The sequence below is a fragment of the Carassius auratus genome, chromosome 5 (assembly GCF_003368295.1).
Source record: "Carassius auratus strain Wakin chromosome 5, ASM336829v1, whole genome shotgun sequence".
NCBI lineage: Eukaryota > Metazoa > Chordata > Actinopteri > Cypriniformes > Cyprinidae > Carassius > Carassius auratus.
The window spans coordinates 186,814-200,000 of NC_039247.1; positions in this window are offsets into that span (position 1 = coordinate 186,814).

Consider the following 13,187-nt stretch of genomic DNA (forward strand, 5'->3'; position numbering starts at 1 on the left):
AAGAACTAATATAACACTGGTTCATTTTAACTGATTAACAGTCTTATTTGAAAGAATTCAAAATATTAATAGAATTATATTAATTAATAGATTTCAAAATCTGATGAAATGAAAGCAGAGTAGATGTTCTGGAGTGTGTGAGTCTGTCATCAGGATGCAGAGAGAGTGTGAAACTCATTTGTGCAGTGCATCGCTGTAATTCACACGAGACACGTTCACATGCATATTAATGAGCGTAAATGCACATCCAGAGCAGCGATAAAGATGATTGTAATGAGAGCAGTTTCCCATCCTTCCCTTCAGAGTCGGCGTTCCAGCTGTAGCTCATAAAGAGACCGCTCCAGAACACCAGAGAATACAGTTACTGCTTGTTCACGTGACGTGACTCTGTTAAACAAGACTTTTCCAGGCATGTAGGTCATCAGAAGAACCCAAGTCAAACTCGTCCTGCTGTCAGAGACCTTCAGCGGCACACAGCTACAAATCATTCAGCAGACGCGCTCGTGTTTAATATGAGAGAGCGTCCTGAGCCATTATGTGGAGGACACATCGCCTCTATAATTCACAGCTGTGTGACACCGAGTCATTCAGTTACACTCTCTCTGAGTCCAGAGCCACCGGAGCTAACTCTCCAGCTTCTGAAGAGATTCCAACACACGCAGAATAACATCAGTGTTTACCCGCAGACCGCCATATGTGTGTATGCTCATCAAGACTGCATTTATTTGATCAAAAAAACAGTAAAAATAGTGAGATATTATTCTAGTGTAAATCATCTGTTTTCTGTGTGAATCTGTGTTGAAGTGTAATGTATTTCTGTGATGCTCCGCTGTATTTTCAGCATCATTCCTCCAGTCTTCAGTGTCACATGATCTTCAGAAATCAGAATAATATGATGATTTACTGCTCAAGAAACATTTCTGATTATTATCAGTGTTGAACACAGTTGTGCTGCTCAATATTTCTGTGGAAACTGTGATGCAGTTTATCTTTCAGGATTCACAGATGATCAGAAAGTTCAGAAGAACAGCTTTTATCTGAAACAGAAATCATCAGTAACATTATCAGTGTCTTTGCTGTTACTCTATGTCTGGGAAGCAGCAGGTCACTGAAGTGATGTTTCTCTGGATCTCAGCTGATCTGCAGCTGTTGGACTGATGTTCAGATGCTTCTCTTCTGTTGTCAGATCTCATCATCATCATCATCATCTCAGTGTGTGCATGCGGTCGTCTCCTTCAGTCTTCCAGCACACGTGAGTCACGTTCAGTCAGTAGCATCGCTGCGTGACATTCGTTCTAGTTTCACCATCATCAGCTGCAGATGCTGTACATGATCAAGTGATCGTTTCGACTCATAATTACACTGAAGTGCTCAGAGTTTGAGCAGACTGTTAGATCAGTCGACCTCGATTCAGAAACTGAAATACAACTCATTACTTTCTCCCTTTATTTTCCTCTATCTGTGCATCGTCTAAAAGATTCATCAGATTAGACTCCATTTATTTTCATACTTTACGTAACTCACTGCGCTTTATTTTTGGCTTGTTTGTGACCGTAAACAGGTCATTTCTGAACATCCCGGACAGATCTGATGCCGACTGACATCTGTAGGAAATGCTCTCTGAATCATGTCGTTCACGTCACATTTACAGACGTTTGCTGTAAGCGCTTTCGACGATATCCATTTAAGACACCCACAGCTGTGATTAACAGTTATGCATTTTAAAATATTAGATAGATGCTGAAAACAACATGGGTCATTGGGGTTAAAAGCGTATAATACTCAGTATACATCAGACAGTTTGAACAGACAATGCAATGTTGGTAAAAGCATGTTTACTGTAGGACCCAGCACTGCATCATCCTTTACTCTCAAACTGTCTTGTTTAAAAACAAATCCACACTGACACTAGAAAGCAATTCAAAGACATCTGACGTCTTGTAATCTTTGAGGTTTTGCTGATGGAGTGATCCTGTGTTTGCGTCTCTACTACTGCAGGTGTGAATCGGTGGGCGGGGCTAAAGATGCAGTGGGAGGCGGGCCTTTGTCACACTATGACATCACAATGTGACGATCCAAAACAAGTCATTTTCAGCTCGGTTTCATCAAAAGCTGTTTCTGAACTAACGAGAAAGTTTTGAGATCTGAACCATACACAGTTTTTTTAGGACACTGACTTCTTACACGTCAAAAGATCAATGGAAAATTAGATTTCTCAGTTCATGACCCCTTTAGATCAAGATACATTTAGTGGAGGCGCAAAATAAACATAAAAGTCTAGTTTTCTGAAAAATGGATCAAACTTAAGTGAGCTCATGATGAAAAGAAAAACAAGTATCCCTCAAAGGGTTAGAGAAGTTGATTTTTCTGAACCTGTTGACAGGAGTGTATTCTCGTTTTAATCAGTCATGCTTCTTGTTTTAAGTTGTTTTCCTTGTCAAGTGAAGTGGTTTAAGTGGTATTTTTTTACAGTGGCACCACACTGATGTATTATGTTCCATTCGGTTTACTGCTTGTGTTGGTTGTGACTGAGCTTCAGCTGGTTTCTGCTGCTGAATGGGCTGTAATGAAGGACAGATGTCATGCTCAGACTCTCTTTCTCTCACAGGTCTCATGATGGGACTGATGCTAACTGGAAATGACTCTACAGTCGGCCCAGTTTTCAGGAAGGTCTCAGAGAGATTCCTAAACAAGCGCTCGAGACCCGCAGCGCTCTGCTGACAGCACTGTGTGTTCGGCGACTGCTGCGAATCGATCAGGTGTTTACCTCGGCATGCTGATCAATAGTGCTGTCCGCCGCACACGTGTGTGTGTGTGTGTGTGTGTGTGTGTGTGTGTGTGATTGTGGAACAGTGCTCAGGTTCACCGCTTGCAGCTTTTAGAACAATTATTATTAGAGTTGTTCAATACTGCCATCTCTGCTCCCACGTGTGTGTGTGTGTGTGTGTTTGTGTGTGACAGGAATTAATGTGCTAATGTCATGCACTAACTTCAGGGTTTCTGCAGCTCTTTAAGCTTTTTTAAGGTCTCAAATCTTGACTGTAGTTTGCACAAATGAAGGCCTTAAAAGGTCTGATCTGAAGGTCTAATTTGAAGTCCCAAAACTGAATGTGAAACATTAGTATGTTCTTCCTCAGTATTTCTGTCTTGTTTTCCAAACATCTAAACATCTTTAAATCAGTAGAATTTTACTGGAGATGCAAGATGAAGATATGAAGTCTGGTTTTCTGATTAAAACAAGAACAGTTATCTGTGAGTGCGTATGAAAAGTTGTTTTCCCTTTGAAATAAGTAGATTTTGGTTTTGGGACGTGTCCTAAAGATAACGAGGAGTTAATGATATTGAGAAGCGGTTCTTCGGCTACAGGTAACAGCTCTTTCAGTAATTTAGTGGGTACAGGATCTAATAAACATGTTGTTGGTTTAGATACAGTGATAAGTTTATTTAGCTCTTCCTGTCCTATATTTGTAAAGAACTGCAGTTTATCTTTGGGTGCGATGGATGAAACTGAAGTGTTAGATGCTGTAGAATCTACATTCGCTATTGTATTTCTAATGTTATCTATTTTATCAGTGAAGAAATTCATAAAGTCATTACTATTTAACATTGGTGGAATATTTGAATCAGGTGGCGTCTGGTAATTTGTTAACTTAGCCACTGTGCTAAATAAAAACCTTGGATTGTTTTGGTTATTTTCAATGAGTTTGTGTATATGCTCTGCCCTAGCAGTTTTTAGAGCCTGTCTATAGCTGGACATACTGTTTTTCCATGCAATTCTAAAAACTTCTAAGTTAGTTTTTCTCCATTTGCGTTCAAGACTACGAGTTTCTTTCTTGAGAGAGTGAGTATTACTGTTATACCATGGTACAGTACGTTTTTCTCTAACCTTTTTCAATTTGATTGGGGCAACAGCTTCTAATGTATTAGAGAAAATAGTGCCCATGTTGTCAGTAATTTCATCTAATTCATGTGTATTTTTGGGTACAGATAGCAGTTGAGATAGATCAGGCAGGTTATTTGCGAATCTTTCTTTGGTGGCTGGAACAATAGTTCTGCCCAGACGGTAACGCTGAGACATATAGTTAATATCAGTTATACGCAGCATGCACGATACAAGGAAATGGTCTGTAATATCTTCACTATGAGGTACAATATCTATAGCAGTAAGATCGATTCCATGTGATATAATTAAATCTAGTGTTGACTCCAAAAGAGTTTATTAGGTCAGTAAACGCAAGTCCTAATGCATCATTTGATCAGATTTTTTTCTAGATCCTACATTAAAAATGATTATTGGCATCTGGTTGTCTTCAGGTTGTCTCTTCCTGTTCTGTGCGTCTGGTTCTTCAGCTCAGCAGGTGAAAGGTGTGACGGAGCAGGAATGATGACAGAGAGACATCACAGCAGTTAACGCTCTCTGTCTCGGTTCCAGCTCCATTGATTCGGCTCTTTCTGAGCTCTGTGTGAATAAATCATGTCCGGCGCGAGGTGTGTGCTGATGGAGAGCTGGCTAATGGCTAGTTCTCCTGCGGCTAGTGCTGCCTGACCCTTCAGGTCAAAGCAATAATGAAAGTGTCCTGGCCTTTATTGCGGCTCCATCCGTCTGCCTTCCTCACAGAGCAGATCGCTGGTCTGTAGAGGAACGGCTTAAGCGTATTTAATCGCTCAAACACGGATCCTGTCAACCTGCTGATCCCGGCACCTCGGGTCCTTACAGCGGAGACTGACCGCAGACTGACCAGAGATTCCTCCATCGACACCCGCTCAGAATAATAAAAAACGACATGCCTTAGATGAGAACTACACTCTGTCTTAAATTACTGCTTATTAAATGTGGAAAATGTTAAAGACACATCAGACTCTCAGCTATTTGTCATTTAAGACAGGGATCACATATTGGGTTTAGTAGATCCTAAAAAGGTCTTGATTCACATGTTTTCAGACTAAAGCTTTGAATATCCCTAAGAGGTCTTAATTTGGTTAAATACTGTACGTCAGTAAAACAAACGGTGCATGCTCTGCACGAATCTCTTACTCAGTATTTGTGTCTTGTTGTGCAGTACAAAAATCTAATCATCCTTAAATCAAGATTTACTGGAGATGCAAAATGATCTGAAGGCTTGATTCTTGTATAATTAAAAAAAAAATTAAGTGAGTTTGTTTAGAACGAGAACAAATACACTGCAAACAATGAGCAAACACTGTGTGTGTGTGTGTGTGTGTGTGTGTACTTGTTTTTCTATTCTGGTGGGGACTTAAACCTGAATACACACAGACTCATGGGGACTCGTGTCACGGTGGGGACCTAAATTGAGGTCCCCACGGGTAAACAAGCTAATAAATTACACAGAATGAAGTTTCTTGAAAATCTAAAAATGCAGAAAGTTTCCTGTGAGGGTTAGGTTTAGGGGTAGGGTTGGTGTAGTGCGATAGAAAATACGGTCTGTACAGTATAAAAACCATTACACCTATGGAGAGTCCCCACAAGGATAGCTGACCAGACGTGTGTGTGTGTGGTTATTAGACGTGATGCTTGAAAAAAACAGCACAAAACGCCGGGGAGAGTCTTAGCTGAAGATCAAAGAGCAGAGCAACTCACTGTTTGTGTTACAATTCAACAAGTGTGGAGCTGATTACACACACACACACACACACACACACACACACACACACACACACACACACACACACGCACACTCACACACACACACACTGACACACACACGCACACTCACACACACACACACACACACACACACATGAACACTGAACAGTGTGAACAGAGTGTGTCTGCCGATGGTGAACCCCATTAGATCACAGCTGCTCTTAACCTGAGTGACGTGACACTGTCTGTCCATCTGCATCACTGCGTCATATATATATCTATATAATATCAAGTCAAGTCTGCTTTATTGTCAGTTCTTCCACATGTTCAGTACATACATACAGATAATTGAAATTGCATTATTATCAGACCCTTGGTGCATACAGATAACATTAAATACAGATAGATACAGAAGGTGTGTGTGTGCGTGCGTGCGAGTGTGTGTGTGTGTGTGTGTTTAGTTTAATCATGGCACAGGAAGTGTAGTGATTAACAGAGCTGGTTCTCAGTCAGACTAAGTCCAAACACAGACGCCTCACAACATGCTGCTATTTCACATGTTTCTCATTTAATACATAGTAATTTATTGTTTTCATTGTAATTTACAATGATCTTAAAATTAATCTAATGTGTCACTCTGGTATTTGTCATATTTTAGCATTATGCCAGTACAAATCGTCACGTGCAAATCTTTTTATTATTTAAATGTACAATTATTTTCATCAATTTAATGTTTGATGTAGTTTATGTTTCTTTTGTTTTGCGTTGCATTTTGTAGAGTTAAGATAAGTGTTTGGTGCATTTGAGCGTTATTGTAACTGTAAAATAAAGGAAACAAACAAGCATTCATAACTTACAAAAGTTCATCGTAAGTCGGTCAAGAAAGAAGTTGTTGTAAAGAAAGTGGATTATATGATATTACATGGCATTCCTGAGCACTTCAGTGAGAGGATAAGAAATAATGCCTCGTTTCCACCGAAATTACCCAGAACATTTGTACCAGGAACCCCCCCCCCCCAGACCTGTTGCTTTCTGCGTTTCCACTGCGGCAGTGTTGCCAGACGTACAATAATTATCATATTTGTACGATAATTTCAATAATCAATAATGAATCAAATCCTGTAATGTACGATAATTTCAGAATTTTATGAAAATGTATATGATGGTAGTTGCAGTCATGGGGTTTCTTTACTCATACACGAAATCTGCTCATTACAGACACTCTGAATGCGTTCGTGTGCACCTGAGGGTGTGTTAAAAATGCAGGAGGATGCCAACTTTAAAGCCAACAAGAACTGTTGCGATCCATGACAGCAAGAACCCCTTCAACATCTGGCAACACACAGGATTCTGATGACAGCGGCTCAGATGTGGAGTTAATTGGCTACGCAGAAACAGCTAAATTCCTTCTTCACTAGATGTGACAAATCAAGTGTTAAAAATCATTTTAATATGTTTTAATATGTGCCGCGATGCAGAAAGTCACTAAAATTAATGGGATAGTATTTTTTTCTCACTGCTTCCGTCCAACAATAGCCTATGCCTTTTTATCTACTGTGGTAACTTGCAGGTCGTGTCAAAATGCTGTTGGTTTAGAATAGATAAATAACTCTTTTGACTCATGTACAATAATTTTCTTCCAAATACGATAATTTTGAACTTCTGGTACGATACTTGGACATTTCCAATCTGGCAACATTGCACAGCGGTGTAAAGTACCGGGAAGATTAGGAAAATAGACTGGTGATGGAGGTCTGCGCGAGTTCCTCAATACAAAATACGCTGATTTTGGTGCATTCAGACTTTGCGCATTCGACTCGGGAGGGTGATGTCCGCGACGACGCAAAGCCGGTAAATCTGCAAACAGCAGCGTACTTGATAACTTCAGTCAGCTCGTCCTGGCTACTGCAATTTTCTTCTCTATATATTTACAATAAAAAGAAATAGGATATCAAACACCTCTACCTCCTTTCGTTTTCATTTAAACATAAGAACAGCTGCAGAAATGTACTTAGTTCAGGGATGTGTGTATGCAGCCATTACAATGAAACGAAATATTATATAAATTTGCCTTTTTTATTTTCATTTTAACATATAGATCAACGGAATACAGACCAAAGAAAACCTGTTAGATTGACCCCGCAGCTGAATGATATGTTATGTTTAACCACTAAAGACACATCAGAGCCAGCGGCACATATCAGAAGGTCTATCCCAGGAGAGGGTGCTTCTCGGCGGATACATGAGGACTGAGCTCCCGCTGATCGAGTGGAGCTCACCGTCTACGAGATCAGCGAAACACATTTTTAAATAGGCGCTGTCTTAATAAATAAACCACAGATTTGAGTTTTAAACAACTACATTCTCGCCTGAAATACTTTTAAAATTACATTTCATGACACAATAACAGTAATATTTGAAAATGTTGACCCGAATAAATGGTGGTTGAACTCAACCAATGCTGCGTGAACTCAACCAATCAGGATGTTTAGTGCCAAAGTCCCGCCCCCGAAAGTTCCGGAACTCTGAAAAAGTACCACCTCGCCAGCAGGGACTTTCTGAGGGGCATTTTTTTACCCGGAACTTTATTTAGTTCCTGGTTCCTGCGGTGGAAACACACCAAAGCCGCGTTTCCACCGCAGGAACTTTACCCAGGAACTAGGGACTTGGTCCGGTACTTGGTGTGTTTCCACCGCAGGAACCAGGAACTAAATAAAAGTTCCGGGTAAAAAAAATGCCCCCCAGAAAGTCCCTGCTGGCGAGGTGGTACTTTTTTAAAGTTCCGGAACTTTAGAGGGCGGGACTTTGGCGCTAAACATCCTGATTGGTTGAGTTCACGCAGCATTGGTTGAGTTCAACCACCATTTATTCGGATCAACATTTTCAAAATATTACTGTTATTGTGTCATGAAATGTAATTTTAAAAGTATTTCAGGCGAGAATGTAGTTGTTTGAAACTGAAATCTGTTGTTTATTTATTAAGACAGCGCCTATTTAAAAATGTGTTTCGCTGATCTCGTAGACGGTGAGCTCCACTCGATCAGCGGGAGCTCAGTCCTCATGTATCCGCAGAGAGCAGCCTCTCCTGGGATAGACCTTCTGATGTGTGCCGCTGGCTCTGATGTGTCTTTAGTGGTTAAACATAAAATATAATTCAGCTGCGGGGTAAATCTAACAGGTTTTCTTTGGTCCGTATTCAATTTATCTATATGTTAAAATGAAAATAAAAAAGGCAAGTCTATATAATATTTCTTTCATTGTAATGGCTGCATATACACATTTCCCTGAACTAAGTACATTTCTGCAGCTGTTCTTATGCTTAAATGAAAACGAAAGGAGGCAGTGGTATTTGATATCATATTTCGTTTTATTGTAAATATACAGTAGGGAAAATTGCAGTAGCCAAGACGAGCTGACTGAAGTTATCAAGTATCATATATATATAGTATATAGTTACGCTGCTGTTTATAGATTTACCGGACTTGCGTAGTTGCAGACATCACACTCCCCAGTCGAATGCACAAAGTCTGAACTAACTACCGAGGATGCACGTCCAAAATCAGCATACTTTTTTTTTTTTTTTTTAATCAGAGGTACTTTGTATTGAGAAACGCGTGCAGACCTACGTCACCAGTCATTTGCCTAATCTACCCAGTACTTTACACCGCGGTGGAAACGCAGAAAGCAACAGGTCTGGGGGGAAAAAAGTTCCTGGGAAAAAAAGTTCCTGGTAAAAATGTTCCGGGTAATTTCGGTGGAAACGCGGCACAAGTATCAGGCCAAAGTCCCTAGTTCCTGGGTAAAGTTCCTGCGGTGGAAACACGGCATAAGATATACGTTCAAACTTTAAGACAATCATATCTCCCATATGTCATGTTATGCAGCTGTATGTATATACTGCTTTATTAAATACAGATTAAAACAGCAATCAAACATCTCTAGAGATGATAATGTAGAGTCAGTTCAGTTATTTACCTCATTTAAGTACAGGTTTGATCAGCGTTTTATAAATAATGTCTTGATGCCCCCATTTGTCTTGAATATGAAGTCTCAAGATGTTTCAGTAACTCATGGCATAAATGTAGCTGTTTTAGCTCAAGTCACACTGATTACTGTGTTTTTTAGGTTGGTTAAGGTGATTTACTAGAGTTATACAGGATTTTTTTTAGATTTACTTCAGACATTGAGACACTTTCAATTGGAAAAATCACTCTATTTATGACCTAGCGACCTCTGAATGACCTCTTACTCCTATTCCTTTGTTTATATCACGACAGAGTTTCATTCAGATGAGTTTTTAAATCAGAGTGAAGATTTCTCATGATTGTTCCTATGCACAAGGTTTTTTTTCTTTTGCAGCAATGGATTTTATTTTATATATGATTTTCAGTGATTTTCAGAAGTCACTTATTGAATGTGCATATTCTAAAACCATACATGCTGCTTCAGACAATGCATACTGTCCAGTAGGTACTGTATTTGGTTTGAAACTCACTTTGTGAGCATTTAAAAGGTATTGTTGGTACACTGTTAAATATGTTTTTGTAAAAGTTAGGATTAAACACTGGAAGCTGTGGTTGCTGGAATTTTACCGTAAAAAATACGGTAGCAAATTTCAAATGTAACACAGGGAATTCTGTTAATGTCAATTTACGCTTATTCTGTATATAGTACGGGAATTTACCATTAACAATTTAACAGGTTTTTACGATAGCATTTTTACAGTCTTTTACAATCAAATTCATGGTAATTTATTACAGTGTATGAATATGAATGAAATCCAGACATACTGCATCTGCCATACTGTTACTGGCCACCTAATGAGTCCTTCAGAATCTCAAAACTTGGAACTAAAATAGTAATAAATGCTAGTGAACAAATGACTAAGAGTGAGGTGTGAATATAAAAGATGCTGTGTAAAACACGGACCAGTGTGTCCAGCACAAGAGAACAAAGACATTGTGCCGAATTAAGCTGATTTTCAATTTGCTGTTTAAATAAAATCTGCGTAGAAGGGCACCTGGTTAGCTTTTAATAAAAAATAAAAAAAACATGTATTGTGCTTATTTTCCTGAAACAGTGGCGAGCGCCGGCTGCTCTCTCGTTCCTTTCAAAGCGCTACAGATGCTTTTATCTTGAGAGAACAGGCAAATGGTTGTTGCAACATGCAGCATGACATAAAAAGAAGCCAAATTACATATAATAATGTTTAACACGACTTCTCAATGAGCAATTTCTTCCTTTTGAAACAGTGGAATGGTGTTTTTTCTCTCCAGGTCTGGAGGTATTACCGCGGTATCCTTTCATAGCAGTTCTCCGGATGACAGAGATGAAATGGGCTGCTGGGAAGCGAGTCACTGCCACACGTCATTTCATCTGAACAATTATCCTCCCTCTCAGGCTCGCTCTCGACCGGTTCAGCGGCTAATGAGCGTGTGCATGAGTTACTGTGTTTCTGAGTGAGGTCTCCTCTCGTTAGCCGTCATACACTGGGCTTCTTGTTTTCAGCACTTAAGGAGCCTCTTAAGCGGGAGACACGCAGGTGCACATACACACTGTGTTCCTCATTATTATCATAACAGCCCAGGAAAAATCCCTTCTATTTTTAGTGTTATTTCTGTTGTGTTAGGGGTCAACTAGACTTGTTTAAAATTAGCTACACAAACACAAAATGTAAAATAAATAAATAAATCTGTTATGTGTCTGCTTGTGGTCTGTCATGACTACAAATATGTAAACGTTGTTATTACTGAATGTTCTCTGAACATTTAAAACGTCCAGTTTTTGTTTTTAAAACAATGTTATTAAAATATTTGTTGTTACCTGAACAAACATTCCATTTTGCAAACATTATGGTAATATGTTTCGAATGTTCTGAAACAAGTAGAAACATTTAAAAATGTTAGATGAACGTCCAGCTAAAACATTTAATAAATTTATGAATGATGTGTGAACAAAGTTTCTGTGCTTCTAAAATTTTGAGAACATTATGAAAGACCAGTCTAGTAATTAAAATACTAACAACCTTTTTTTTTCTTTTATGCCAAAAAAAAAATTAGGATATTAAGTAAAGATGATGTTCCATGAAGATATTTTTTTAATTTCCTACCATAAATATATCAAAACGTAATGTTTGATTAGTAATATGCATTGCTAAGAACTTCATTTGAACAACTTTAAAGATGATTTTCTCAATATTTAGATTTTTTTGCTCCCTCAGATTCCAGATTTTCAAATAGTTGTATCTCAGACAGATATTGTCCTCTGAACAAACCACACATTAATGAGAGATCATTTATTCAGCTTCCAAAAATTGACACTTATGACTGGTTTTGTGCTCCATCAGGGTCACATTTTAGTGTTTGACAAGCTATAATAAACAGTTTTTTTGGTTTTATTGACTTTAAAAGTGTTGATTTACGACAGAAGTCATAACAAAACTAGCACAGCCTTTCCAAAGCATGTGTATGTGTCGAACGTTTGCATGAACATTCAGTAGAACAGGAGGGTTACGCGACCCTGAGCTCTTGGTCAGAAACGCCTCTTCATCTGGATGTGGCTACAGTGCTCACATTTGTTTGGAGGTTGTTTTGGAGCTCATTTAAGAGATAAAATCAAGGGCACTAAAAATGAGACGCGTAAACCTTATCTGAACTCGTTTTGAAGGAAGGGAAATGAGTGCATGCATTGACTCTGAGAGGAAGATTATTCATACAGTATAAGCAGATCAGCTGGAAATTCAGAATATAAATCACCAGATGAAATCTCATGTCTGTGTTATGCGTCGTCCAAAAGCAACTATTTAATTGAGTTCTTGGGTCACTGGATGGAGAGTCTATAGTTCAACCAAAACTCATCACGTAGCCCTCATGTAGAACCGTTTCAGTCTCTGTGTTTGAGGGGAAATCCTCATCAGGGGGAGTAAATGATGGCACACTGGTCATGTTTTGGGACTTGTGTGAGATTGATGGCTAGGTCTGACAATATCTGCAGTCTAAGCACACACACGCTGCTATCTCATCTGAGCGATGGGGCTTGTTAGATTCCCGCGTGTAGTGTGTGAAGGACCATTTACTTTACAAAAACACATCTTTTGTGGCCTGATAAATAATGTAGGAGCTCCTGATGACCGCCGCGTGACGCTTGATCGAAGGTTTGCTGCTGAAGGGTTCTCACTTACACCAAAAACAGATTCAGCATTCCTCAAACCTGCAATAATTAAATACGTTTAGCACAAATATGTATTTAATCTCACTGCTGACCTCTGATGGTTGATTCAACCATACAACAAAGAAAAAACATCTTTGTATGATCCTCACATTAGTGTTTGAATAAAGTTTCTTCTCCTCATGTGTTTTGCTCCAGATCTGTTTGGCCTGTCGTCATGGTTACGTGGAGGCCTGAAGCATGCTGGGATTGTGGAGGAGCCCCTTCTAAGCACCATCTGTCCGAGGGAGGAGCAGGTGTAGTCAATTGTGGCCATTATTAGGAGAAAGCAGCAGCAAGTGAGTCATTATTGGTGTCCACGAGACACAGGTGTTCACAGAAGCGCCCCCCAGAGATCCTCTGAATCCAGAGCTAA